We start from the raw sequence: 26,756 nt of genomic DNA, 5'->3' as shown, positions 1-26,756 counted from the left end.
CAAAGAACCATACCCCCTAGGTCAAAGGTCAAGGTCCATTTGGAGGGAAAAAAATCGATACAAAATGAAAATTTTTGTCCAGAGCATTTCTTCTTTTTGCTGGAGGGATTTTGATGTACGGGGCACAATTTTTACCATCATAAGTTGAGGGCCATAAACAAGAACCATTTCCCATTAAGGTCAAAACCCAACTCAGGGCAAAGTAATACAAGAATGACAACTTTGTCTGGAGCATTTTTTTTTTATGGGGAAAGGGTTTTTTGGGGTAACTTGGAAAAATTTGTTCATCATATAAATTATGGCCGCGCAAGTACCATGCCCTTTGGGCCCAAAGGGGCCGGGTCCACTTAAGGTAAAAAAGTCAGATACAAGAATGACAACTTTGTTTTTAGCTTTCCTTTTTATGCTGGGGGATTTTGATGAAACTTGGCACAATTGTTCACCTCAAAAGTGGGGGGTCATGCACAAGAACCGTGTCCCTATCTAAGATAAAGGGCACACTTAAAAGGGGTCAAAGTCAATACAAGAATCTTTTTAACAGCTATGCCACCCTTTGCTATTTTTACTCCCGTCACATAGTGACAAGGGAGCTTTTGTGATCACCCTTCGTCCGTCACTGTAAACCGTGCTGCGTAAAAACAATTTTTGTCTGCAGAAAAGGGTTTCATTTATGTTTTTTATTTTAACCAAACTTGCACACAACTTGTATCACCATAAGACTGGGTTTCCTTTTCTTGAACCGGCCAGCCCCCATTAGGGGGTTTCCAGAGTTGGGGCCCCCCTGAAAGGGCTAGTTATATTTTGCCCTTTGTCGGAAAATACAGCTTTTTTATGTTTTATTTTAACCAAACTTGCACACAATTTGTATAACCATAAGATTGGTTTCCTTTCTTGAACTGGCCAAATTCCTTTAGGGAAACAAGTGAGGGCCCCCTGAAAGGGCCAAAATTTACTATTTTGACCTTGTCTGCAAAATAGCACTTCATTATGTTTTGAATTTAATCAAACTTCACAAAACTTGTGTCACAGAAAAATCTTGCTCCTTTTTTTTGAACCGGCCAGATCCCAAATGGATTCCAATTTAGGCCCCTGACACAAAGCAGTTCTTTTATGATTTGATTTTAACCAACTTGCTTGCGTTTGTTTCACCCAAGATATTGTTTCCATTTCTTGAAAGGCCAGACCCCGTCAGGGTTCTGTGTTAGGCCCTAATGGGGGGGGGTTGTTTTCCCATAGGCTATATAAAAAACTTTGAACTCTCTCAAAACCCACTGGTCCGTTTTAAAGTATTTTTATACAAATGTCTTGGAGACCTTCTACCAATTCCTTGAGAAAAATTGATTTTCAAAAAAACATGGGGCCCTAAAGGAGAACTCTTATCCATAGGGCCATATAAAAAAATTTAAAAAATTAAAAATTCTTTTGTATGAAATTTTGGGCTGTTTTGAAAAAATTTTATTTAAAGTTATTTTAAAAAAATTTTCAACTATATTTTCTCATAATTTTTTTGATGATTTTTATTTGATTTTGCCTTTAAAGACTTGCCCTTAAGTGCAATGTAACGGGTGGCGATATAGGGCACGGGGCCCTCTTGTCTTAAAAATCATCCGAGTTCATTTATGAAAGCATGATTTCCTGCATTCTAGTCGACTTTTTTGTAAATTGAAACTTTTATTTATCCACAATTTTTTCAGGGGGGGGTGTGAGTTGGGGCAGCTTGTCGCCATAGGTGTCCAACAAAAGGGGAAATCAAACGTTAAAAAACAAAATCAGGATGAGATAACAAACCAAAAACATTTTTTTTTAGCTCACTTTAGCACAAAGTTTTTTGGAGCTTTTGTGATCACGGTGTGGCCATCGTGCATTCACCGCCCCTCTGTCACAAAAATTTTTGTTTCACAACATCTCCTCCAAAAAACTAAAATGGATTTTGGATGGCCTTACCAAAGTTGTTCAAATGGTTTTTTGTTTTTGCATACAGGGGCTGCCAAAAAAATATCTTCAACAACCCCTGAATTGAGGGAAATTTGAAAAAATTTCTTATAAGGGTTCTTATTTCACCCTCTACAAAAAATTTTTTTAAAATTTAAACCGGGTTTCAGCAAAAACATGGCCACCAGGGGGCTAGTAATTTTTCCCATATGTGATTGTGGAAATTAAAAAAATCTTGTTGAAATCTTGGTGACCTCTACAAACTTTTCAATTTTCTGATTCATAAAAAAACATGGTTTCGAATGAAAGGTCACTTTTCATAAACAATTTTTTAAAAACAAATCTCCAAAACCACTAAATGGACTTGATAAACTTTACACAAACCTCTGAGTACTCCAAAGGGTTCCCATTCTTGAATAAGTTTCAGCTTCAACTTCAATTTTTTTTCTGAGAAAGGGGTTTTAAAATTTTTGGCATTGATATAGGGTTTGACGCACCATTTTGCCCAAAATTTAATTCCCCCAAAGGTAAAAAAGGGCTACACCCCTTTGTGGTGACATGTACTTATTTAGGTCATCAGGGGATTGCCTGCAGAAGGTAAAACACGTTCCTATAAGCCGATTTGAAAATGGTCGCCGAGAAGTATTCGCTTCTGATCAGGTGTTTTTGTTGCATAAAAGATAGGTGATGATGGCAAAGAAAAATGTAAATGAAAAGCTATGCAACTGTAAAAAAAATTTTCATGAAAAAAAAATGGAACCCCCAATGCACCCCCCGCGTTTCCTCTTGGGGGACATTGTTTTTTTTTTCCCGTCTGTCATACCGTTCTTTTTCCCGTTTTATTTCCCACAGTAACTGGGAACCATTTTCCGGAACTTCAAAATTTATGGGGGGGGGGCTTTGGAGTAACGGGCCCCTATGGTTTTTGGGGGTTTCCCATCAAAGGTAAGGTCACAGAGGCCTCCTCCTGTCTAAATTTATTTTTAATCAAAACTGGAGAACCATTTACCTAACCCTTTCCCCTTCATTTGGTGATAGGGCTTTGAAAGTAGATGACCCCTATTATTTTTTTGGGTTTCTCAAAATGGTCTCAGGGTCCGAACAGGGAAACCCTTTATGTCAATAACTTGAGTACCCTTTGACCCGAAAAAGTTTTAAACTTCAAGGTGACGGAAATATAAGTAGATGACCCCTAAGATTTTTTGGGCACTTGATTTTAAATTCCAGGTCACAGGGGCCAGAAATTGGAAAAAAATTTCTGACAATAACTTAGAACCCTTTGACCCCAGAACATTAAAAATAATAGGAGATGGACTTTTCAGAGTGGATGATTCTATTTATTTTGGAGTCACTCAATCAAAGGTCAAGGTAAGGGGCCCGAAGGAAAAACATTTCCAATCCCAAATTGAGAACCCCTTAAGGCCCCCAAAGTTGAAACATTTGGGAGATTGGGCATGCTGTGTTAGAGACCCTATGCAGCCAACTATTTGGGGCTCTTGAACTTTTGCTCCTGTCCCCCTTGATTTCTTGCCTATTACTACTAGCATTGGGGGAGCATCGCTTTTCAAAAAAACACACAGTATTTTTGCTCACCCAAACAAGAAATGCTTAAGGGGACTATTGTGACCGTATTGTCTGGGATCCTCGGCGTGCGGTTAGGTTAACACTTGGAAACCACATTTGTGACCCAAATCTTTTAAAGAAACTTTGGTCGAAATTACCCCCAATAAAAATTTGGACAAATTCTATATTGCACACTGGGGTCAAAAACAGGGCCCCAGGCAAATCAAAGGAAAAGTTGTTAAACCCCTAGAGGTCACAATTTTGGGCCCAAACTTAATAAACTTTTTCAGAATGTTACCCTTATAAAATCTTCCACAGTTTGTATTTGGGGTTTCTGGGGGCAAAACTAGGCACCAGTCGATAAGGAAAAAACTTTTTTAACACCTAGAGGCACAATTTTGGTTTAATCTTAATGAAACTTGGTCAGAATGTTACCCTCAATAAAAACTTGGACGAATTTGATATTGGGTAATCTGGGGTCAAAAACTATCACCCGGTCAAAAAAAGGAAAAGCTTGTTTAAAACCTAAGGGCACCCAATTTTTGGCCCCAACTTAATAAATTGGTCAGAAAGTTTCCCTCAATAAAGTTTGGACAAGTTTGTATTGGTCACTGGGGCAAAACTAGGGGCACCAGGTCAAAAAAAGGAAAGCTTTAAAGAAAATTGGTCAGAATTTTATTCTTTATATCTTTTTGGTCAGTAGGTCAGGGGGGGGATTAGGGCCCTTTATGGCCCCTTTTTTTACTTTTGTATCCAAATGTAGGTTAAAATGTTTGTTTCTGTCATTTAAAATTTACTACTTGTGTTTTCAGGGGCAGAAATTTCGAGTGAACCCGTTTTTGGTTGGGTCAGACAAGATGAGGTGGGCACAATAACTTGGTGGGGCAAATCAAAGAAAGGGCCAATGTCTATACAGGGGGTGCTGTGCCTATTTCCAATCCTGTGTACAGAGGGGGTTTAAAAAGGCCCGCTTTGCTTTTACTTCCATCAAGGGATGTATATATTCACAAGTTTAAGAGAACATGATTTAAAATTCTTCTTTACTTAAACACTTGCCCCCATCGGGGTGTGTTCACCCCCGGGGTGTTGGATCCTTTTGTCAGGAACCATCCAGCTGGCTTGCTGAAGGTCGGTGGCTTACCCAGTTGCCTGAACAGTGAAATAAGCTGGGGGGGCACCTGAAATTCCTCCCCATCAAAGCGGAAAGTCGCCTTTACCATAAGTGTTGGTGGTACGTTAAACCAAAAAAAAAAGAAAAAATTGAATGCTTTCCAAACATTGTAACAAAGTTGGAAAACCATTTTTTCTATAGAATTAAAAATTTTACGCTTCAAGTAAAAAAATTCATGACATGATCAGTCTGGAGAGCCACTAGCAAGAACAAAAATAAAATATAATATTTGTTACAGCGAAAAGATAAAATAAAATGTTATTCCAAGGGGCCTTATAAATTTTGCAGTTTCAAAGAGCAAGGAAAACTTTGGGGAAATCCCGTCTTTCCCTATACTGAGCCCTTTAAAAATTTTCAAACATTGTTCAGCCGCTGCTACCCTTAGAAATGTCCAGCGGTTTTTTCGCAGTGCCCTGCCTTGAAGCTTACTTGAACAGTCATGGTCAAAAATGTGCTGCCAGACTCCCATTTTGTTTTCAGCCCATTCCACTTTCCCTTTAATAAATTCGTACCACCTTTCCCGGGAGATACGTTTTAAACATTAAGTGTAAAACTGAAATAAACCCTTTAAGCCCCTTGAGAAAGTGTTTTTTCCCTGGACCATTGCAGTCCCAAGACCGCCTTACATCTGTGCAGGGTGATCATGGTATGCACTGTTTGCTTTCACCCAAAAAATTTTTAATAAACAACCCCTTTTAAATAATAAATGGCACTGCCCATATTGTATCAAAACCAGCCATTGTAGAAATTTTTAGCACTGGTTAAAAATTAAAGGAAACAAGTTATACATTCGAGGAAAAGGGTATAAATCAACGATAAAATTTAAACCCCAAATAAGTACACTTTTTACCCATTAATTACTCTTAAACAGACTCGGGCCAAAACCCAAATTTGCTATTTTGTTTCTTGGTTTTTACTTTTTTTCCAAAGGTCTTTTACACGAAACATTTTTGCTTTTTCGACATCAATTTAAACAATTTTTTTAGCTTGCTATACAAATATTTTTAAGAACATCCACTCGACCTGGTGTCCCCATCATTCCTGCATCTACACCTTTGTTAAAGTTTGAGTACTTCCTCTTTTAATTCCCCCCCTCCCTTAACCCCCCGCCTGAGTGGTAGGGGGTTATGGGTTTGGGCTCCACCCCGTAACATTTGTTTTTTCCCCTCTTATCTCCAAAACCCCTTGAAAGATTTTTATCAAAACCTGGGGCAAATGATTACCTCACCCGGACGATTTTCAGAACCCCCTAAATCGCCATGTCCCTCGGTCTGGTCACAATCGGGGGTCATGGTTTTTGGGCCCTTTGTTTTGTGCGCTCATAGTCCTAAACCTTTGAAGGGTAATCATGAAAATTAAGTCAAATGACCGTCATTTAAAATTATTAACTCAAGAGAAGGTCACAACTTTTGCCAAAAGGTTTGAGGGCCCCCATTTTGTGTCTGCTCTGTAAATTTTATCCCTAAACCCCTTTAAAAAAATCAGAAACTTGGGTCAAATGATCACCTCATCAAAAACGCTGTGCAGAAATCAAAATCAGCCATTTTGCCCCAAAGGTCAAGGGCATAACCTGTCAAAATCTGAGCCCCATTTTGTGTCCACTCTGTTTCCCCAAAAAACCTTTAAAAAATAACATGAAACTGGGCAAAGCACCTCATCAAGATAGTCAAATTCATAAACAGCCATGTTTGCACAAGTCAAGGCCCAAAATTTAGGTCAAAAGGTTTTTAGCCTTCCTTTTATTCCCCTCTGTATCTCCTAAACCCCTTGAAGATAATCATAAAATTGGGGAAATAATAACCCCATTAAGACAATGTTCAGAATTTTGAATCGCCAGTCGCCAAGGCAAGGTCAAACTCCAGGTCAAAGGTTTTTAGCCCTTTAATTTTGTGTCTGTCCTATAATCCTAGACCCCTTGAAGAACTTAAGAAACTTGGGTCAAATACACCTCATCAAAACAAAGTAGAATTTTTTTTTAGTCAGCCCTGTCGGCTTAAGGTCAAGTTTACAACTGGTCAAATGTTGAACCCCCTTCGGTTTGTTCGTATCTCCTAAACCTTTTAAAGGATTTTCATGAAAAAATTTGGGCGTTTATCACCCCATCAAGACGCTGTGCCCAACTCAGAGTCTCTCAAATCATTTGCCTCCACCCTGAACTTATTGGGGAAGTTGGGGAGTTACTTGCGCAGAAAAAGGTTTGTACTGGGCCCGGTACAGAAAACCAGGAACACGGTTAGGTAACTGCCCCCCCGCACATGACTGAAATACTGTTTAAAAACGGGTTAAACCCAAAACAAACAAACAAACAAAAGAACCGGATCAACCATGTTGGCTCAAGGTCAAGGCAAAACTCAAGGGCAAAAGTTTGAGCCTTTTATTTTATGTCCCGCACGCATCTCCTAAAACCCCTTTTAAGGGATAGGGGTTGGTGTAATAAAAAATTTCCCTTATCAGAAAAGTCAGAATTCAATTTCACCCCTGCCAATTTAAAGGTCAAGGTCACAACGAATGTTTAATGGTTCCACCCAATACCTCAACCCCTTTTACTATCCCCTAACTGGTTGTGGGGGTATTTCTTTCCCGACTGCCTGGCTTAGTAATTTGAGGGTTTGCTTTTAAAATTTAAAAAAAAAATTTTTTCCCCCCATCCCCATCATATGGCCCAAAGGGCATAACTCTAACAAAACCCCTTTTTGACCCCCCGATTTCGTGTACATCCGTAACCCCTTTCGAAAAAAATTTTTTCTTTTAAAACCACTGGGGAGATTTACCCCAAAAATCACAGAAATGATCCTTTTATGGGCCCCTTTCAAAAAAGTTTTCAAAAAAATTGAATTCCCCCAGAACTCGGTTGCCATGGCAACCTAAGGGGGAAATTAAAACAAAAAAATATTTTAGTCCAAAAAATGCAAAGCATAGAGCCTCAAAATTTGGATTGACATCATCAAAAAGGGCCTTTCAAATTTTGACCCTGGGTGAAAAGGGCTCTGCCCCGGGCGTCCAAATTTTACATTGACTTAATAGGAAAAAACTTTAAAATCCTTGTCTGAAAACCCCAAACCTAGGCCCTGAATTTGGTATTAGCATTGCCCCCACCATCCCCACTCCCCCCCTGAGGGGAAAGAGGGGCCCCCTCAAGGGGGCCCATGTTTTACTTAGACTTTTTATCAGAAAAAATTTTTAAAAATCTTGCCCGAAACTAACAAGAAATTTTCAAAATTATCCCCTAGTGAAAAGAGGCCCCCTCCTTGGGGTCACTTGTTATATGAGTTTTAGGAAAAAATACTTCAAAAATTATCTATTTTTTTCCTAGACTTTTAAAATTTTAAATTTCCGATGACCATAAGTGATGGGGTCAGTTTTTCTGTGAATTGACCCACGACCACTTTCTTGTTTTTTTAGCCCGACTATTCGAAGAATAAATAGGGCTAACCTACCACAAAAGGCATCGGCCACCCTTTTTTAATTTTTTGTACCCGTCCCAAAATTTTTCAAAGTCTTTTTAGATAAAGCTTTTAAAATTTTAAAATTTTTTTTCCATCACCATGGCCATTATAGGCAAGAGCAATAACTCCATCAAGGATTTGGGCTGAATTAGGCCCCCTTTTTTTTTAAAAATCATGGTTAAATTTTTTGTCCAGTTTATATTTTGCAAAGTTTTTTTGAGATAAAGCTTTTAAAAAATTTCAACACTTGTTTACCATCACCATGGCCAGTTATAGGCAAGAGACATAACCCCATCAGGGATTTTGGGGAATTATGGCCCCTTTCGACTTTGAAATCTTGGTTAAGTTTTCGGGGGCCAAATTCAATTTTTTCAAAGTCTTTTTAAATAAAGTTTTTAAATTTTTCACTTGTTTTCCATCACCATGCCCGTTTAGGGGAAGAGACATAACCCATCAAGGGTTTTGGCTGGAATTTTGGCCCTTTGACTTAAAACTGGGTTTAATTTTATACCGTTATTTTTTGAAAAGTCTTTTAGATAAAGCTTTGAAACTTCAACACCTTTTACCATCACCAAACCATTTTAGGCAAGAGTACATAACTTCTTTAAGGATTTTTTCGAATTATGCCCCTTTTGACTAGAATCTTGGTTAAATTTTCGACCAGTCCATATTTTTGTAAAGTGTTTGACTAGGCTTTTTAAACTTTTAAACACTTGTTCGTATAAAGTCTCTACTGTTGGAAAAAGTACAAACTTTCAATATTTTTGGGTGAATTATTCCCTTTTTTGGGCTTGAAATTTGGGCCGTTTTCATAAAGTCCATGTTTTGTCAAAACTTTTGACAAAAGGGGTTTTAAAATTTGCACTTGTTTACAAAATGATTTCCCTCTGGGCAAGAGACTAACTATTTTGATTGAAATAGGCCCTTTTGACTTTGAAATTGGCTCATATAGCCATTTAGGCAAACTTATCGAAATCAAAGAATAAGGAACATTGTTTGTCAATCATTTATTTCTTTTGTCTGAATATCCGTGGGAAAAAATTTGACCCCATTTTTTAATCAATTTTCGAAAGTCGAGCCGCTGTCATGAAGCTTTGTTTAAAATACAGCCTAAATTTTTTATGACATATGCAGTTTTGACCCCAATTTACACTGAATTTCAGGCCATGATGTGACCTGACCTCTTTTTTTTTTTTTTAAGATACAGCCGAAAATTTGAGAACAACAGTTTTCACTAAACTTAACATGACTTTTTGTGACCATAAATTTTGACCCAAAGATTACTTCCTTAATATTTTAGCTCAGTTTTTTACATTTGAAACTGTAGCTCATATTACCAGGTGACGATCCAGGGGCTTTGATTTTTTTTGGTTTATTAATAAAATTTAGGTTTAAATTTTAATGCCTTTCACTCGCCCTTTTTATTTTCAACAGTTCGATCAAACTTAAAATTGTTGATTCACATCATCACCCACATCATATGACACAAGATCCATAATGTTGGCACCAATATGTTATGAGTTATACCTAGGATTTCAGGTTGAGGCTGTGATGCACTTTTGCTCTTTCTCAGTTATACCATTATATAAATTTTGATTCAAGCTTAAGGTAGTTCTGTACGTTTGATAAACCGGAAGTGATGGCGTAACGTCATTTTTCTGGAAAATGTAGAATAAAGACTGGATTCGTCGTACGGAAATGAAAATCATTTTATGAATTAATCGCAACGTGCGAGTAAATTTATTACAATTGCACTGTTGCCATATTTCTTAAGTAAAAATATGATATAAAAACATCTCACATGTTAAATAATTCAAAATAATGTCTTGAAATTAGCGCGAAATGTCCAGTTTACTTTAATCATGGTCAAAGATCTCAAAAAATAGCACACGGACCTATACATTTTATTTCATCAAATTATAGGCCATGCCTTTACTTACAACTGTGAGAAGTTTCATCAAAATCTACATTGTAGAAAATTTTCTGTTCGCGAAAATGTTCTGAAAATTATGATTTTCCCATAGACTCCCATTATGAAATATTGCGTAAGGTCCCTATTTTTCAAATCAGTGCAGCAAAAAATCAAGCACACGACCCTGTCTTTTTTATTTGCTTAATTTTCTAGGTATATTCTGAAGTTTTGAAAAATCAGAGTTTAATCAAATTCTATATTGTAGAAATAATTTCGATCCAAACGTGCAGAACTACCTTAAAATAATTGTTCCACATTATTAGCCACATAATATGACACATGGTGCAGTACATTTGCAGAAATTTTTCCTGAATTATGTCTCTTTTATACTTATTTAATGTTTTGATAAACTTTATCTCTATCTGTTACATATTTTACACAAACATAAGCTTTTGTCCAATATCTTCATCCACATCCAACTTCCTAAGATGTGCCAAGTTTCACTATCCAGCAATGAAATAGTCTATCACGCTGTCTCCTTTGACAGCTTTTATTTACAACTTCTTTCATCAAAATGTTACATCTTTTTTATACCCCTACCAAACATGTTTGAGAGGGGTATATAGGAGTCAGTTTTGTCGCGTCGCGTCCCGAAATCTATTATCTCAGTTATTACCAAATTTGATTCAAACTTAAAATACATGTTCCACCTTATCACCCACATCATGTGACACAAGGTGCATAACTCTTGACACCAAGTTTTCATGAATTATGTCCCCTTTTACTTAGAATTTAAGGTTAATTTTGTTGTATTTTCACTATATCTTAGTTATTACTAAATGGATTTGATTCAAACTTAAAATAGATGTTCCACCTCATCACCCTCATCATGTGACATAAGGTGCATAACTCTGACACCATTTTTTTTATGAATTATGCCCCTTTTTTACTTAGAATTTAAGGTTGATTTTGATGTATTTTCACTATATCTCAGTTACTACTGAATGGATTTGATTCAAACTTAAAATAGGTGTTCCACCTCATCACCCACATCATGTGCTCACATCATGTGACACAAGGTGCATAACTCTGACACCAAGTTTTCATGAATTATGTCCCCTTTTACTTAGAATTTAAGGTTAATTTTGTTGTATTTTCACTATATCTCAGTTATTACTAAATGGATTTGATTCAAACTTAAAATAGTTGTTCCACCTCATCACCCAGATGATGTGACATAAGGTGCTTAACTCTGACATAAATTTTTTATGAATTATGTCCCCTTTTACTTTAAATATAAGGTTGATTTTGATGTATTTTCACTATATCTCAATTATTACAAAATGGATTTGATTCAAACTTAAAATAGATGTTCCACCTCATCACCCACATCATGTGACACAAGGTGCATACCTCTGACACCAATTTTGCATGAATTATGCCCCTTTTTACTTAGAATTTAAGGTTAATTTTGATGTATTTTCACTATATCTCAATTACTACTGAATGGATTTGATTCAGACTTAAAATAGATGTTCCACCTCATCACCCACATCATGTGACACAAGGTGCGTAACACTGACACTATTTTCTTGAATTGTGTCCCCTTTTACTTAGAATTTAAGGTTAATTTTGATGTATTTTCACTATATCTCATTTTGATTGGCTTAGAGCCAAAGGGAAGTAACCTTTTTTTAACCTTTGTACTGAGTTTCTTCCCCTTAAATTCCAGGAATTAGTCTATTTTTAGAAATCCTATTTTTAGATTTTCAATATTTTAGGTATTTTTCTAACTTTTTTATTATAAGTCCTATGTAAAAAGTAAAAACATTTTTCCGTCGTAACATGAATCGGTAAGACACTTTTTTGTATTCACTTTTAGTGTATCTCTAATATTAGAGATTTAATATATTTACTAGTATTACTATACTAGTATTATACTAGTATTACTTATATGTGGAAGCCCAGGATGAAGTACTCCAAAGTATTTTTAAGATTCCTTATGGTTGCCATTCTTCTGTGACAAGACCGTATGGTAGGGGTATGAGTCACTCCTGTGACAGTTCTAGTTTTTTCAGGCTAGTGAGTCAATGACTGGTTATCTCCATCCAAAAATGGAACAACTAGTGCGGAAGGTTTTAGGGACATTTGTATAGACCAAGGTTATGACATCTGCCAGAACCATCACTAAAGTCCATGCTGAGGAGAGGGAAAACCAACATCCAGACGAGGACCTGGCTGTGGGTATGGTTACACTCCCTACATATCTTCATGACAACCCGGATATTCCAGCAGAAACCATCAGAAAGCTTTTCGGGTAAGAAGAAATCTAAAACATATTACAGTTCTTATGTGGTTGTAACAAGTCATTTACATCTCGTGAGCGGACTACGTTACGCCATTACTTTAGTCATTTACATTGCTTTCAAGAAATGTTTTAAGCTCATCTAAGATCAATTGTGATCATGCTGTGTCCGTCTTCCATCGTGCGTCAAGTCGTCCGTCATCAACGTTTGTGTTTAAAAGACATCGCCTCCAAAACCTCTGAATGGATTTAGATGAAACTTTGTATGGATGTTGTATGGATGTTCCTTTGATGGTCCTCTACCAAAACTGTTCAAACAGATCGGCTTGGTTGCACATAGAGGCCGCCTTAGCTTAAAAACAAAAAAAATCTTCAAACAACATGTCCTCCTAAACTGATGGTCTGATTAAAGAAATAATATATAGAATAACCATGTTTTAATGTTATTATTACAAGGAAAGAGGTTATATGTCAGTGGAATAATTTCACAAGGGCATAGCTCGAGTGAATTATTCTGACTACGTATAACCGATTTTGAGTGTATTAATTTTACACAAATGTGTGACCAAGATTGTTCAGATTGTACCGATTTATCAAAAAAACACGGCTCTTAGGGAGGTGGTTGCTTTACCCTATTTGTATATAGCAGAAATTTAAAAAATCTTCTCGCGTGAAACTGCTAGCCCGATTTTAAAATAATTTTACACAAATGGTCCTTGTGTAACCCTCTACCAAGGGACCTCCATGGCCGAATGGTTAAGGTTGCTGACTTCAAATCACTTACCCCTCACATATGTGGGTTTGAGTCTTAACTGGGGCATTGAATTCTTCATGTGAAGAAGCTATCCAGCTGGCTTACGGAAGGTCAGTGGTTCTACCAAGGTACCTGCTCATGATGAAATAATTCACAGAGGGGCACCTGGCGTCTTCCTCCACCATCAAAGCTAGAAAGTTGCCATATGACCTATAACTGTCTCGGTGCCTAGGTGACGTTAAACCCAACAAAACAAGATCTGCCACGATTATTCAAATTATTCCAATTCATCAAAAGGGACGTGGTCACTTTTCCCTATATATATATAGTAGAAACTTAGAAAATCTTCTTTTAGAAAACTGTTAGCCCAATTTTAAAATAATATCACACAAATGGTCCTTGTGTGACCTGCAAATGCCGTTCAATTCTTTTTAGCTCACCTGTCACATAGTGACAGGGTGAGCTTTTGTGATCGCCCTTCATCCGACCATTCAAAATTTCCTTGTGAACACAATAGAGACCACATTTTGTATTTGATTGATTTTTATGAAACTTGCACACAACTTGTATGGGCATAATATCTCGGTTCCTTTCGAAAACTGGTCAGATCCCATTATGGGTTCAAGAGTTATGGCCCCTTAAAGGGCCAGAATTTGCCATTCTTGGCTTGTGAACATGATAGAGACCACGTTTTGCAATCAACTTTAATAAAACTTGCACACAACTTGTATTGGCATAATATCTCGGTTCCTTTGGAAAACTGGCCTGATCCCATCATGGGTTCCAGAGTTAAAGGGCCATAATTTCTTATATTTTAGCTTGTGAACATGATAGATACAACATTTTGCAATCAACTTTAATCAAACTTGCACACAACTTGTATTGGCATAATATCTCGGTTCCTTTCGAAAACTGCCCAGATCTCGTCATGAGTTCCAGAGTTATGGCCCCTTAAAGGGCCAAACTTTGCTATTTTTGGCTTGTGAACACGATAGAGACAGCATTTTGCAGTCAACTTTATTATCCCCCACCGATGAAATCGGGAGGGGGGTATTGAAATGGTGTTGTCCGTCCGTCAGTCCGCAGCCATTTCTCAGTAACTACTTGGTAGAATTTCATGAAACTTGAAATAAACATGAACCAACATACTGCGATGATGCCCGTCAAGTTTTTTTTTTTTATTGGTCAATTTCCCTCAGAGTTATTGCCCTTGATTTAATAAAACATGTCCGTCTGCAGCCATTGCTCAGTAACTAACAGGTAGAATTTCATCAAATTTGAAACTGACATGAACCAAGATACTGCGCTGATGCCCGTCAAGTTTTTTTTTTTTTGATAGGTCAATTTCCCTCAGAGTTATTGCCCTTGATTTAATGAAAAATGTCTGTCTGCAGCCATTTCTCAGTAACTAGCAGGTAGAATTTCATCAAACTTGAAGCAGACATGAACCAAGATACTGCGACGATGCCCTTCAAGTTTTTTTTCGATTGGTCAATTTTCCATATAGTTATTGCCCTTTAATTGTTTAAAAATCCACAGATCTGTACATAACAAACCAACCAATTGGAAGAATTTCATTAAACTTCTTCCATTCTTTTCCATGAACATTTATTATAAACATGTGATGTTGTGCGACACCACCTTACCTTGGTCCCCCCCCCCCCCCCCCCCCAATTGTTTTTTTTTTAGCTCACCTGCCACAAAGTGACAAGGTGAGCTTTTGTGATCGCGCGGTGGGTGTCTGGCATCCCTAAACTTTTGCTTGTGACCACGCTAGACGTCACATTTTTTGTGGGATCTTTATGAAAGTTGGTCAGAATGTTCATCTTGATGATATCTAGGTCAAGTTCGAAACTGGGTCACGTGCCTTAAAAAACTAGGTCAGTAGGTCTAAAAATAGAAAAACCTTGTGACCTCTCTAGAGGCCAAATATTTCACAAGATCTTCATGAAAATTGGCCAGAACGTTCATCTTGATAATATCTAGGTCAAGTTCGAAACTGGGTCACGTGCCATCAAAAACTAGGTCAGTAGGTCAAATAATAAAAAAAACCTTGTGACCTCTCTAGAGGCCATACTTTTCATCGGATCTGTATGAAAGTTGGTCTGAATGTTCATCTTGATGATATCTAGGTCAAGTTTGAAACTGGGTCAACTTCGGTCAAAAACTAGGTCAGTAGGTCTAAAATTAGAAAAATCTTTTGACTTCTCTAGAGGCCATAGTTTTCAATGGATCTTCATGAAAATTGATCTGAATGTTCACCTTGATGATATCTAGATCAGTTTCGAAACTGGGTCACGTGCGGTCAAAAACTAGGCCAGTAGATATAAAAATAGAAAAACCTTGTGACCTCTTTAGAGGCCATATTTTTCATGAGATCTTCATGAAAATTAGTGAGAATGTTCACCTTGATGATATCTAGGTAAAGTTCAAAACAGGGTTACATACCTTCGAAAACTAGGTCAATAGGTCAAATAACAGAAAAACCTTGTGACCTCTCTAGAGACCATATTTTTCAATGAATCTTCATGAAAATTGGTCAGAATTTTTATCTTGATAATATCTAGGTCAAGTTCAAAACTGGGTCACATGAGCTCAAAAACTAGGTCACTATGTCAAATAATAGAAAAAATGACATCATACTCAAAACTGGGTCATGTGGGAAGAGGTGAGCGATTCAGGACCATCATGGTCCTCTTGTTTTTTTTAGTCCCCTATTTTTAGTCCGCAATTTCGTGTCCAGTCCATAACTTTGTCATCCATGAAGGGATTTTAATATTACTTGGCACAAATGTTCCCCATGATGAGACGACGTGTCATGCGCAAAACCTGGACCCCTAGCCCGAAGGTCAAGGTCACAATTGGAGGTCAAAGATCAACAGGGCTTTTTTCCTGTCCGGTCCACAACTCTCCCATCCTTGAAGGGATTTTAGTATTACTTGGCACAAATGTTCCCCATGATGAGGTGATGTGTCATGCGCAAATCCCAGATCCCTAGCTCAAAGGTCAAGGTCACAATTGGAGGTCAAAGGTCAACAGGTCTTTTTTCCTGTCCGGTCCATAACTCTCCCATCCATGAAGAGATTTTAATATTACTTGGCACAAATGTTCCCCATGAGGAGACAATGTGTCATGCGCAAAACCTGGACCCCTAGCTTAAAGGTCAAGGTCACAATTGGAGGTCAAAGGTCAACAAGGCTTTTTTCCTGTCTGGTCCATAACTCTCCCATCTATGAAGGGATTTTAATATTACTTGGCACAAATGTACCTCATAATAAGACGATGTGTCATGCACAACTTTCAGACCCCTAGCTCAAAGGTCAAGGTCACACTTAGCAGTCAAATGTTAACATAGCATGAACAGGGTCTGTTTCGTGTCCGGTCCATAACTCTGACATTCATTAAGGGATTTTAATATTACTTAGCACAAGTGTTCCCCATGATGAGACGACGTGTCATGCACAAATCCCAGACCCCTAGCTCAAAGGTCAAGGTCACAATTGGGGGTCAAAGGTCAACAGAGTTTTTTTTTTCCTGTCCCGTCCATAACCCTGCCATCCATGAAGGGATATTAATATTACTTGGCACAAATGTTCCCCATGATGAGACAACATGTCATGCGCAAAGCCCAGACCCTTAGCTCAAAGGTCAAGGTCACAATCGGAGGTCAAAGGTCAATAAGGTTTTTTTCCCTCTCCGATCTAGAACTCTGTCATCCATCAAGAGATTACAATATTACTTGGCATAAATGTTTCCCATGATGAGACGATGTGTCATGCGCAGCACCCAGTACCCTAGCTTAAAGGTCAAGGTCACACTTTGAGATCAAAGGTCAAGAGGATTTTTTTCCTGTCCGATCTATAACTTTGTCATGCAAAGCAGGATTTAGATATCAGTTGGCACAAATATTCCCCAGGATGAGACAACATGTCATGTGCAAGAACCAGGTCTAAGGTCAAGGTCATATTTAGAGGTCAAAGGTCAAATTCAAGAATGACTTTGTACGGAACATTTCTTCTTCATGCATGGAGGGATTTTGATGTAACTTGGACCAAATGTTCACCACCATGAGGCACCCTTGTTTTTAGAATTACTTCTCTTTGTTATTACTATAAATAGATTTTATTGTAACTTTTTTCTTACTGGCGGTAGAGAAAAATCGAGACCACTTTTCTGTGGTACAGCATGCATGTTACATCCAATTTTTAGGTGTATTTTGACCTATCTCTACCTGGTAAAGAGTTTCTTGTGGACTTATATTATATAGATTTTTTTTTTTTTTTTATTTGTTAAAGATTAATTTCCCTTTGTTGTTACTATAAATAACTTACATGATAACATTTTTATAATCGGCCAAAAAAATTCAATATGAAAACAACTGTGGGTTTTTATATATGCACATTTTAATCCAAGTGTGTTGTTATAACATATTGTATATGTAGTACAATATTGTTTATACATCATAGACAGATATCAGTTCATTATGTTATACTGCAGTAGAGAAAATTAGGTGCCTTCCAGTAGGGGACTTTGTATTGCATGGCAATACTTCATTCACTTGTTTTTTTCATTTTTCTTTTTCTATCAATATTTATAATCAACATGTAAACTGTTGTATCCTCACCCCACCCCCCACCCAAACAAACCATTCATTTTCTTTTAATTTGATTTTGACTAATGAAATTATTTGCTTCTTGGTAACATTCTTAACTTTTTGCTGGATATATTTTTTTGCCATTCCTCAACTCTGACCCTTTTGGCGGGGGATTCCAATTCATCGAATTTGCTTGTTCAAACTTGCACACAACTTGTATTGGCATAATATCTCGGTTCCTGTCAAAAACTGGCCAGATCCCATCATGTTGCAGCCATATAGAGACTTCATTTATGGTTTGATTTGATACAAACTTGCAAAATATCTTCAACAACAATAAATCTTGGATTCTATGATGAATGTGTCAGAACTAATCATAGGTTCCGGAGTTATTTTATATCTGATTACCTCCCCTGATTTTAATCAAAATGGATTTATATCAGTAAGTACTTATAGGACTCATTTGAAATTTCATTATTGTCATTAGTTGGACTGAGACAATCAGGGTAGATAAATTTGGACTGATTTTATTTCAAATTACCTCCCTTTATTTCAATCAAAAATGGGTATATATCTCCGTAACTAATTAAGATACTGATCTGAAATTTCATTTATGCCATCAGATTGACTTTGACAATCAATGAACATACATATTTACTAAATTTATGACAAATTACCTCCCTTTATTTTTATGTAAATGAATATACCTAGCAGCTTCTAATGAGATTGGTTTGAAATGTTATTTATGTCTTCCATGGTAAGAAATAGTCAAGTTAGATAACTCTTGAGTGAACGTTTATTGATATGAATACTTTTCTAATATATTGTTGTAAAGACTTTTACTCCGTATCTTCTATATGCATATACCAATGCATGATTAACTCCCCTGATTTTAATAAAAATGGATTTTTTTCAGTAAGTATTTATAGGACTCATTTGAAATTTCATTATTGTCTTTAGTTGGACTGAGACAATCAGGGTAGATAACTATGGACTGATTTTATGTCAAATTACCTCCATTTGTTTCAAATTAAAATGGGTGTATCTCAGTAACCAATGAAGATACTGATTTGAAATTTCATTTATGCCATCAGATGGACTCAGACAACCAGGGTAGGTAACTTTTGACTGAATTTATGACAAATTACCTCCCTTTATTTTATGTAAATGAATATACTTCGGCAGCATCTAATCAGATTGGTTTTAAATGTTATTTAAGTCTTCCACGGTAAGAAATAGTCATGCTTGTACAAAAATGCAGCATTTGAGCGCAAGACCCTCAAACTACATGTAGTTTGGCCCTGACTTATATGTGACCCATAGATCAAAAGGGACTGTTACAATAAAATATTTTTGTCCTGATTATATTTAGTGTGTATGCCTATGTGATTTATGTCAAAACTTGATTAGCAATGGTACTCAGGTGAGCGATATAGGGCTATCATGGCCCTCTTGTTTTATTTGTTTAAAAAAAAAAAATGGCCACCAGAGGGCGTGGTCACTTTTCATCAACAATTTTTATGCCCTCGGCATCTACTGATGCGGGAGGCATATAGTGATTGTCCAGTCCATCTTTCCGTTCGTTCGTCCGTTGGTCCATCCGTACGAGGTTGACCAAATGGGACCGTTTCGTCTAGCATCAATACCCCTACTAGAATGACTTGATACTAATGCAGATGTAACCTGTGACCATTCCTCATCTTCAAACATGACCTGACCTCAGTTTGACCTTGACCTTGACCTCGTTTTGGACTTAGGTTGCTTTGTATGGGCCATCTCTTGGTTAACCAAATGGGACCGTTTCCTCTAGCATCAATACCCCTTACTAGAATGACTTGATACTAATGCAGATGTAACCTGTGACCATTCCTCATCTGCAAACATCACCTGACCTCAGTTTGACCTTGACCTTGACCTCGTTTTGGACTTAGGTTGCTTTGTATGGGCCATCTCTTGGTTAACTAAATGGGACCTTTTCCTCTGGCATCAATACCCCTTACTAGAATGACTTGATACTTATGCAGATGTAACCTGTGACCATTCCTCATCTTCAAACATTACCTGACCTTAGTTTGACCTTGACCTTGTTTTGGACTTAGGTTGCTTTGTATCGACAAGGATGCCACTGGGAGCATCAAGCGTTTATTGAACGCAGCTTTTTGTTTTAAACAACATCTCCTCAAAAACTACTGAAATGATTTTGATGAAACTTTACACAAATGATCTCTGGGTAGCCCTCTATCAAAGTTGTTCAGATGGTTCTGATTCACTGAATAATGGGGTTTTTATGCCCCCGGCATCTACTGATGCAGGAGGCATATAGTGATCGTCCTGTCCGTCAATCCGTCTGTCCGTCCATCTGTTCGTTCGTTCGTCCGTCCGTACGAGGTTAACCAAATGGGACCGTTTCATCTAGCATCAATAGCCCTTACTAGAATGACTTGATACTAATGCAGATGTAACCTGTGACCATTCCTCATCTTCAGACATCACCTGACCTCAGTTTGACCTTGACCTTGACCTCATTTTGGACTTACGTTGCTTTATATGGGCCATCTCTTGGTTAACCAAATGGGACCGTTTCGTTTAGCATCAATACCACATACAAGAATGAATTGATACTAATACAGATGTAACCTGTGACCATTCCTCATCTTCAAACATCACCTGACCTCAGTTTGACCTTGACCTTGACCACATTTTGGACTTAGGTTGCTTTATATGGGCCATCTCTTGGTTAACCAAATGGATCCATTTCATCTGGCATTAATACCACTTACAAGAATGAATTGATACTAATACAGATGTAACCTGTGACCATTCCTCATCTTCAAACATCACCTGACCTCAGATTGACCTTGACCTCATTTTGGACTTAGGTTGCTTTATATGGGCTATCTCTTGGTTAACCAAATGGGACCATTTCGTCCAGCATTAATACCACTTACAAGAATGAATTGATACTAATACAGATGTAACCTGTGACCATTCCTCATCTTAAAACATCACCTGACCTCAGTTTGACCTTGACCCCCTTTTGGACTTAGGTTGCTTTTTATCGACAAGGATGCCACTGGGGGCATCAAGCGTTTATTGAACGCAGCTCCTTGTTTTTGGTTAGAAATAGGTTTTCAGTTATCAGACTTCAAAATCTATTTTCTAGAGCTGTGATATTTGGCATGTGATATAAGAGTGTGACTATGGTCAAAAATGGCCTCACCCCTGTTTGTGACATGTACTTACTGTAGGCTTATATATAAGGACTTTGAAAATTTCCTTCTCTGAATCAATAATAGCTAGAGCCTTGATATTTGGCATATGATATCTGAGTAGTACTGTCTACCATAATTGTTCAAATTATAGCCCTAAGTTCAAAAATGTGTGTGACATGTATATAATATAGGCTAACATAAATGAATCCTACCTTTATACTTGTACCATAACGTTACACAAACACAATCGAAGCCTTGTACACAGGTGAGCGCTTTAGGGTCAGTGACACTCTTGTTTTGTTTGTTTTACGAAGAATAACATGCACAACAGCAATTTTAAAATTCTTTGTGATAGGCATGAAGATAACATTTTCAGTTTTTTGGTTACAAATTGAAGAATGCATTTAACTTTTCAGTTCTTCAGAGACTTTAACCTGGGGGGACCATACAGTATGATTGTGAAGAAGTTATCTATTGGTGACACTACCTAGCACAACCCAATCTTCTCCAGGATTAAAACCTACAGCCTTCTAATAAAAGTCTTGTGTTGGACCTATTGCGTTTACAGGCAGAGCTGGCTTGGTGGAAACGATATCAAAAGGTTGTTGCATCATCTGTAGACTAGCAATAAATTAGGTGATAAAAAATGTGTCAAACAGAATCAGACTTTTAAAAAATTTAATGTACAGTGAAACACCGCTCGCTCGAGGTCGCAAGGGGATGAGCAAAATGCTCAAGTTATCCATGGTTTCGAGCGACCCAAACATTGACAAATATATAAAGAAAAATAAAGTTTGTTTTACCAATTGTCTTAGGGATTATTAACTGTGATGCGTAATAATAACACACTCAAGACGTTTTCAAAATAACGTATTACAAACGTTATCTATGATAGTCGTTTCAATATGTAATTTGTAAATGGCACATGTGAAGAAACAACTAAGACTTTTTATTTTTAGCTCACCTGAGCATGAAGTGCTCAAAGGTGAACTTTTGTAATCGCCCTGTGTCCGTCGTCCGTCCGTCGTCGTCAATAATTTGACTGCTAACACTAGAGGTCACAATTTTGGCCTAAACTTAATGAAACTTGGTCAGAATGTTACTCTCAATTAAATCTTGGATGAGTTCGAAATTGGGTCATCTGGGGTCAAAAACTAGGTCACCAGGTCAAATCAAAGGAAAAGCTTGTTAACACTCTAGAGGTCCAATTTTTGTCCAGTCTTAATGAAACTTGGTCAGAATGTTACTCTCAATTAAATCTTGGATGAGTTCGATATTGGGTCATCTGGGGTCAAAAACTAGGTCACCAGATCAAATCAAAGGAAAAGCTTGTTAACACTCTAGAGGTCCAATTTTTGCCCAATCTTAATGAAACTTGGTCAGAATGTTACTCTCAATTAAATCTTGGATGAATTTGATATTGGGTCATCTGGGATCAAAAACTAGGTCACCAGGTCAAATCAGAGGAAAAGCTTGTTAACACTCTAAGAGGTCACAAGTTTGGCCCGATTTTTAGCTCACCTGAGCACTAAAGGTGAGCTTTTGTGATTGCCCTGTGTCCGTCGTCTGTCCGTCCGTCGTCAACAATTTGACTGTTAACACTCTAGAGGTCACAATTTTAGCCCAATCTTAATGAAAGTTGGTCAGAATGTTACCCCCAATAAAATCTTGGACGAGTTCGATATTGGGTCATCTGGGGTCAAAAACTAGGTCACTAGGTCAAATCAAAGGAAAAGCTTGTTAACATTCTAGAGGTCACAATTTTAGCCCAATCTTAATGAAACTTGGTCAGAATGTTACCCTCAAAAAAATCTTGGACAAGTTCAATATTGGGTCATCTTGGGTCAAAAACTAGGTCATCAGGTCAAATCAAAGGAAAAGCTTGTTAACACTCTAGAGGACACAATTTTGGACCAATCTTAATGAAACTTGGTCAGAATATTACCTTCAATAAAATCTTGGACGAGTTTGATATTGGGTCATCTGGAGTCAAAAACTAGGTCACCAGGTCAGATCAAAGGAAAAGCTTGTTAACACTCTAGAGGTCACAATTTTTGCCCAATCTTAATGAAACTTGGTCTAGTTAATCTTGATGATCTTTAGGTGAAGTTTGAATCTGGGTCATGCCGGGTCACATCAAAGGAAAAGCTTGTTAACAGTCTAGAGGCCATATTTATGACTGTATCTTCATGAAACTCAGTCAGAATGTTAATGATCTTTAGGTCAAGTTTGAATATGACTCATGTGGGTAAAAAAACTAGGTCACCAGATCAAATCAAAGGAAAAGCTAGTTAACACTTTAGAGGCCACATTTATGACCATTTCTTAACGAAACTTGCTCAGAATGTTAATCTTGATGATCTTTAGGTCAGTAGGTTAGGTGAGCGATACAGGGCCTTCGTGGCCCTCTTGTTTATTTTTATTTATCAACAAGTGCATATTGAAATTAGATTTTCATTCATTCATTTAATTTCCTTGTGCTATTTGAAATACATGTACTGATGTTTCATAATTTTACCAAAGTAAAATCCACCGCAAATTTAAATGTAAGCTGACAGAGACCGAAAAGAAGAACTATCTGATGCAAAAAACACCCTAAATAGCTGGCCTTCTTTATTCTGCAAAAATACTGAAAAACTGCCAATGGCTGCAGCACACATACAGTGACCCTTTTTAGGTATCTATAAGTTGCATTTTAATGAAACTATAAATGCTGGATAAAAATCAAAAGAAGAATGGGAGCCTTGTGTGATGCAAGAATATTTTCAGTCAAACTCCTAATAAAATCTGCTAAATGTGAGACACCAAAATTGTTGAGGGGGTGTATGACGTAAGTTTTCTGTAGCAAAATTTATAATGCAACCATTTCATGATTAAAATACTGTCATATTTTCAAGTATAGACATGCCATGTGATTTCAGTAAAACAATAAAATGCAAAAAATGAAATCTATATGAATATTTTTTGGAAGCAAAGAACGCAACCAGACGAACATAATAGCAGACTCGGTTCGACTAAGTCTGTTCGTGAGAGGTCATGAAATGTACACACACATCGCGTCCCTAAGCAACGGCTTAGGTGGAACTCTATTTTCCATTCATTCTACACTAAAAAGGCATGTTCTAAAATCTGGCCTGGCCTGGCCCGATGTGTCCAATTTTTGATCAGGCCAAGCCAGGCCATAGATTTCAATTTCATAAAAGGTGATAGTGATTTCTATCCACAGGACAATAATATATTTCAGTCTTTCAGAAAGCTGTATTTCTGAAATGGCAATAAACCCTAAATCAACAATAAATTTGTCTGTAGAAAAAAAGCTATTAGGAATGTTTGTAGAATGAAAACAAACATGCAAATTCGCTAGTGTTCAAGTCAGTTTACACAAAATTCATGAATATAACATTTAAAAATATCATTACACCTGCATAACCATAGCAAAACAATTGCTCTGCCCCATCAGGTTTCTGGAAGCTTTGATTTTTGGAAAAAAAAGCTGATGCTATGTAGTAAAGCTCTCTGAATGTTGGGACACTCTCATAATTGTAACTTGATGTAAATAGAATTAAGCTGTACTCTGTGTGTTAAAATATCAATTTATTAGCTCACCTGTCACAGAGTGACCAGGTGAGCTATTGTGACCGCTTGATGTCCGGCGTCCGTCTGTAAACTTTTACTTTAAACGACATCACATCATAAGCCGTTTAATGCCCAATTTCATCCATTGGTTTATATAGACTTAATATAGGGAAAACTTTGAAATCTTCTTGTACAAAACCACATGGCCTAGGGCTTTGATATTTGGTATGTAGCATCATCTAGTGGTCCTCTACCAAGATTATTCAAATTACCTCCCTAGGATCAAATGTGGCTCCGCCCCGGGGGTCCCAAGTTTTACTTAGACTAATATAGGAAAAAAAGTTTAAAAATCTTCTTGACTGAAACCACAACACTTAGATGTTTGATATTTGGTTTGTAGCATTGTGTTATGGTACTCAACCAAAATTGTTCAAATTGTACCCCTTGGGTGAAAAGAGGCCCTGCCCTGGGGGTCCCAAGTTTTATATAGACTTACATAGGAAAAAGCTTTAAACATCTTCTTGTCTGAAACCATACGACCTAGGCTTTTGATATTTGGTACGATGCATTGTCTAGTAGTCCTCTACCAAAATTGTTCAAATTATGCCCCAGGGTTTAAAAGAGGCCCCGCCCTGGGGTCACTTAGTTATTATGTGAGTTATATAGGAAAAATACTTAAAAAATCATCTAATCCTATTTCCAAGACTGTTTAATTATAATTACCTGATGACCCCAAGTTATATGATGTCACTTGACTGTGACCTTGACCTACTGACGTACTTTCTTGTTTTTTAAGATACAGAATTTCATTGACCATGAATGTGACCTGCTGACTTTCTTAATATTTTGTCATCAGTTTGACATTTGAAACATGTAGCTCATATTACTCAGGTGAGCGATCCAGGGTCATCATGACCCTCTTGTATAATATTGTATTAATTTTATATTCCATGCCTGATCTTTAAAAAATATAAAAGATTATGATGTTTCTCCCACTTTCATGCTATAAGTTTTCACATATTGATCAAGTATTTTAAATACAATATTTTCAGGCCCACTGAAACCAGAGATTACATTTTATGGTGATGATGTAGTGTGACCAGTTGCAGAGTTTGTGCATAAGACAGTTACATAGAATGAGTTTACATTTTGTTGGAATCCTTGTTGCAGGTATTTCTCCATTACAAAAGGAAGTAAAGGCCTGAAAGATGTTTTATAACCACATATGATTACTGTGTCCATTATGTTAGTTAAGTTGTAAGTTCTAAGAACTTGGTGTCCGAGTTATTTTAAACAATTTTAAGGAATTCCAACAATACTTCAGACAGATTTTAATCATGTTGAGAAGTTGTGCCATGCACAAGAATTGGGGTTTATATCTCTAAGGTTAAGGTCACAGCCAAGGTCACTTCACTTCATGGGTGTTTGTCCTTTACTAGTGACATCTTGTTCAGTCTACCCCTTAAAACATATTTAGGTATTTCTGTTTATTCTCTGCCTATCACTAATGAGACAATTTATGTGTATGACTGTATGGGCCTCTCAGATTAGAAAATTCTAATCAGGGGTCTTTTTTGTAGTTTTTTTGCAATTTAAGCTATTATTGTCAGACAAATAAACGGCTTATATTTCATTTTGAGAGAAAGATAACTGTTACTACACTGATAGATATCAACTGTGAAATTCTTCCTATCAGATAACAGCAAAATACACAAAATCTTACAGTGACAATATTTTATGATGTTATAGTATTTCAAATCAATAATGATTTATTTTTTCAGATATACTTGGGTTACAGATTTGCAGTAGCTGTCAGCAACCAAGAAACCAGTAGCCACTCAAAATAAAAGACTCACATGACCAGACAAGTTGGCAAGATTATAAATCCAAGCAACGTGTGGCAAAGTTCAAGTCTGGAGATAACGTTGGCAAATCCTAGACATTTTTAGATTTAAGTTCAGTCAGTCAGTGTTAAATTACGATCCATCCACCCTTTCAGACACAACAAGGCATAACTGCCACATAGAGTAGTAGTAGACCGAATTTGCTTAGATTTAATTTTAAAATGACTTCATTTATATAGTTTTCAGTCAAAGACTTTTCTCAGTATTTGTATTTTATTCTACATATCAAGTTCTGGAAAATAATAATATTGGAGATGAAATTTATCAAAAAAATAAAGAAAATTAGATTTTTTTGTTGATGTGTTTTAAGAATAAATATGTATTAAGTGACTATAGCAAAGGCAGAATAACTTGCCACCAGCAGGCTAAACATTTTTAAGGGCACAA

General features: G+C 37.0%; 1 long non-coding RNA gene across 1 annotated transcript; it reads left to right on the top strand.

Moving 5' to 3' along the window:
- The first annotated feature begins 21,355 nt into the window (after positions 1-21,355).
- LOC128551985 (uncharacterized) lies at positions 21,356-26,462 on the top strand. The gene is made up of 3 exons (XR_008368939.1): positions 21,356-21,490; positions 25,518-25,635; positions 26,247-26,462. It is a non-coding gene; the product is annotated as an uncharacterized LOC128551985 (long non-coding RNA).
- The last annotated feature ends 294 nt before the right edge of the window (positions 26,463-26,756 follow it).

The sequence above is a fragment of the Mercenaria mercenaria genome, unplaced genomic scaffold (assembly GCF_021730395.1).
Source record: "Mercenaria mercenaria strain notata unplaced genomic scaffold, MADL_Memer_1 contig_1909, whole genome shotgun sequence".
Classification (NCBI taxonomy): Eukaryota; Metazoa; Mollusca; class Bivalvia; order Venerida; family Veneridae; genus Mercenaria; species Mercenaria mercenaria.
The sequence above is the reverse complement of the archived record's forward strand: the minus strand, read 5'-3'. Positions and strand labels throughout refer to the sequence as shown.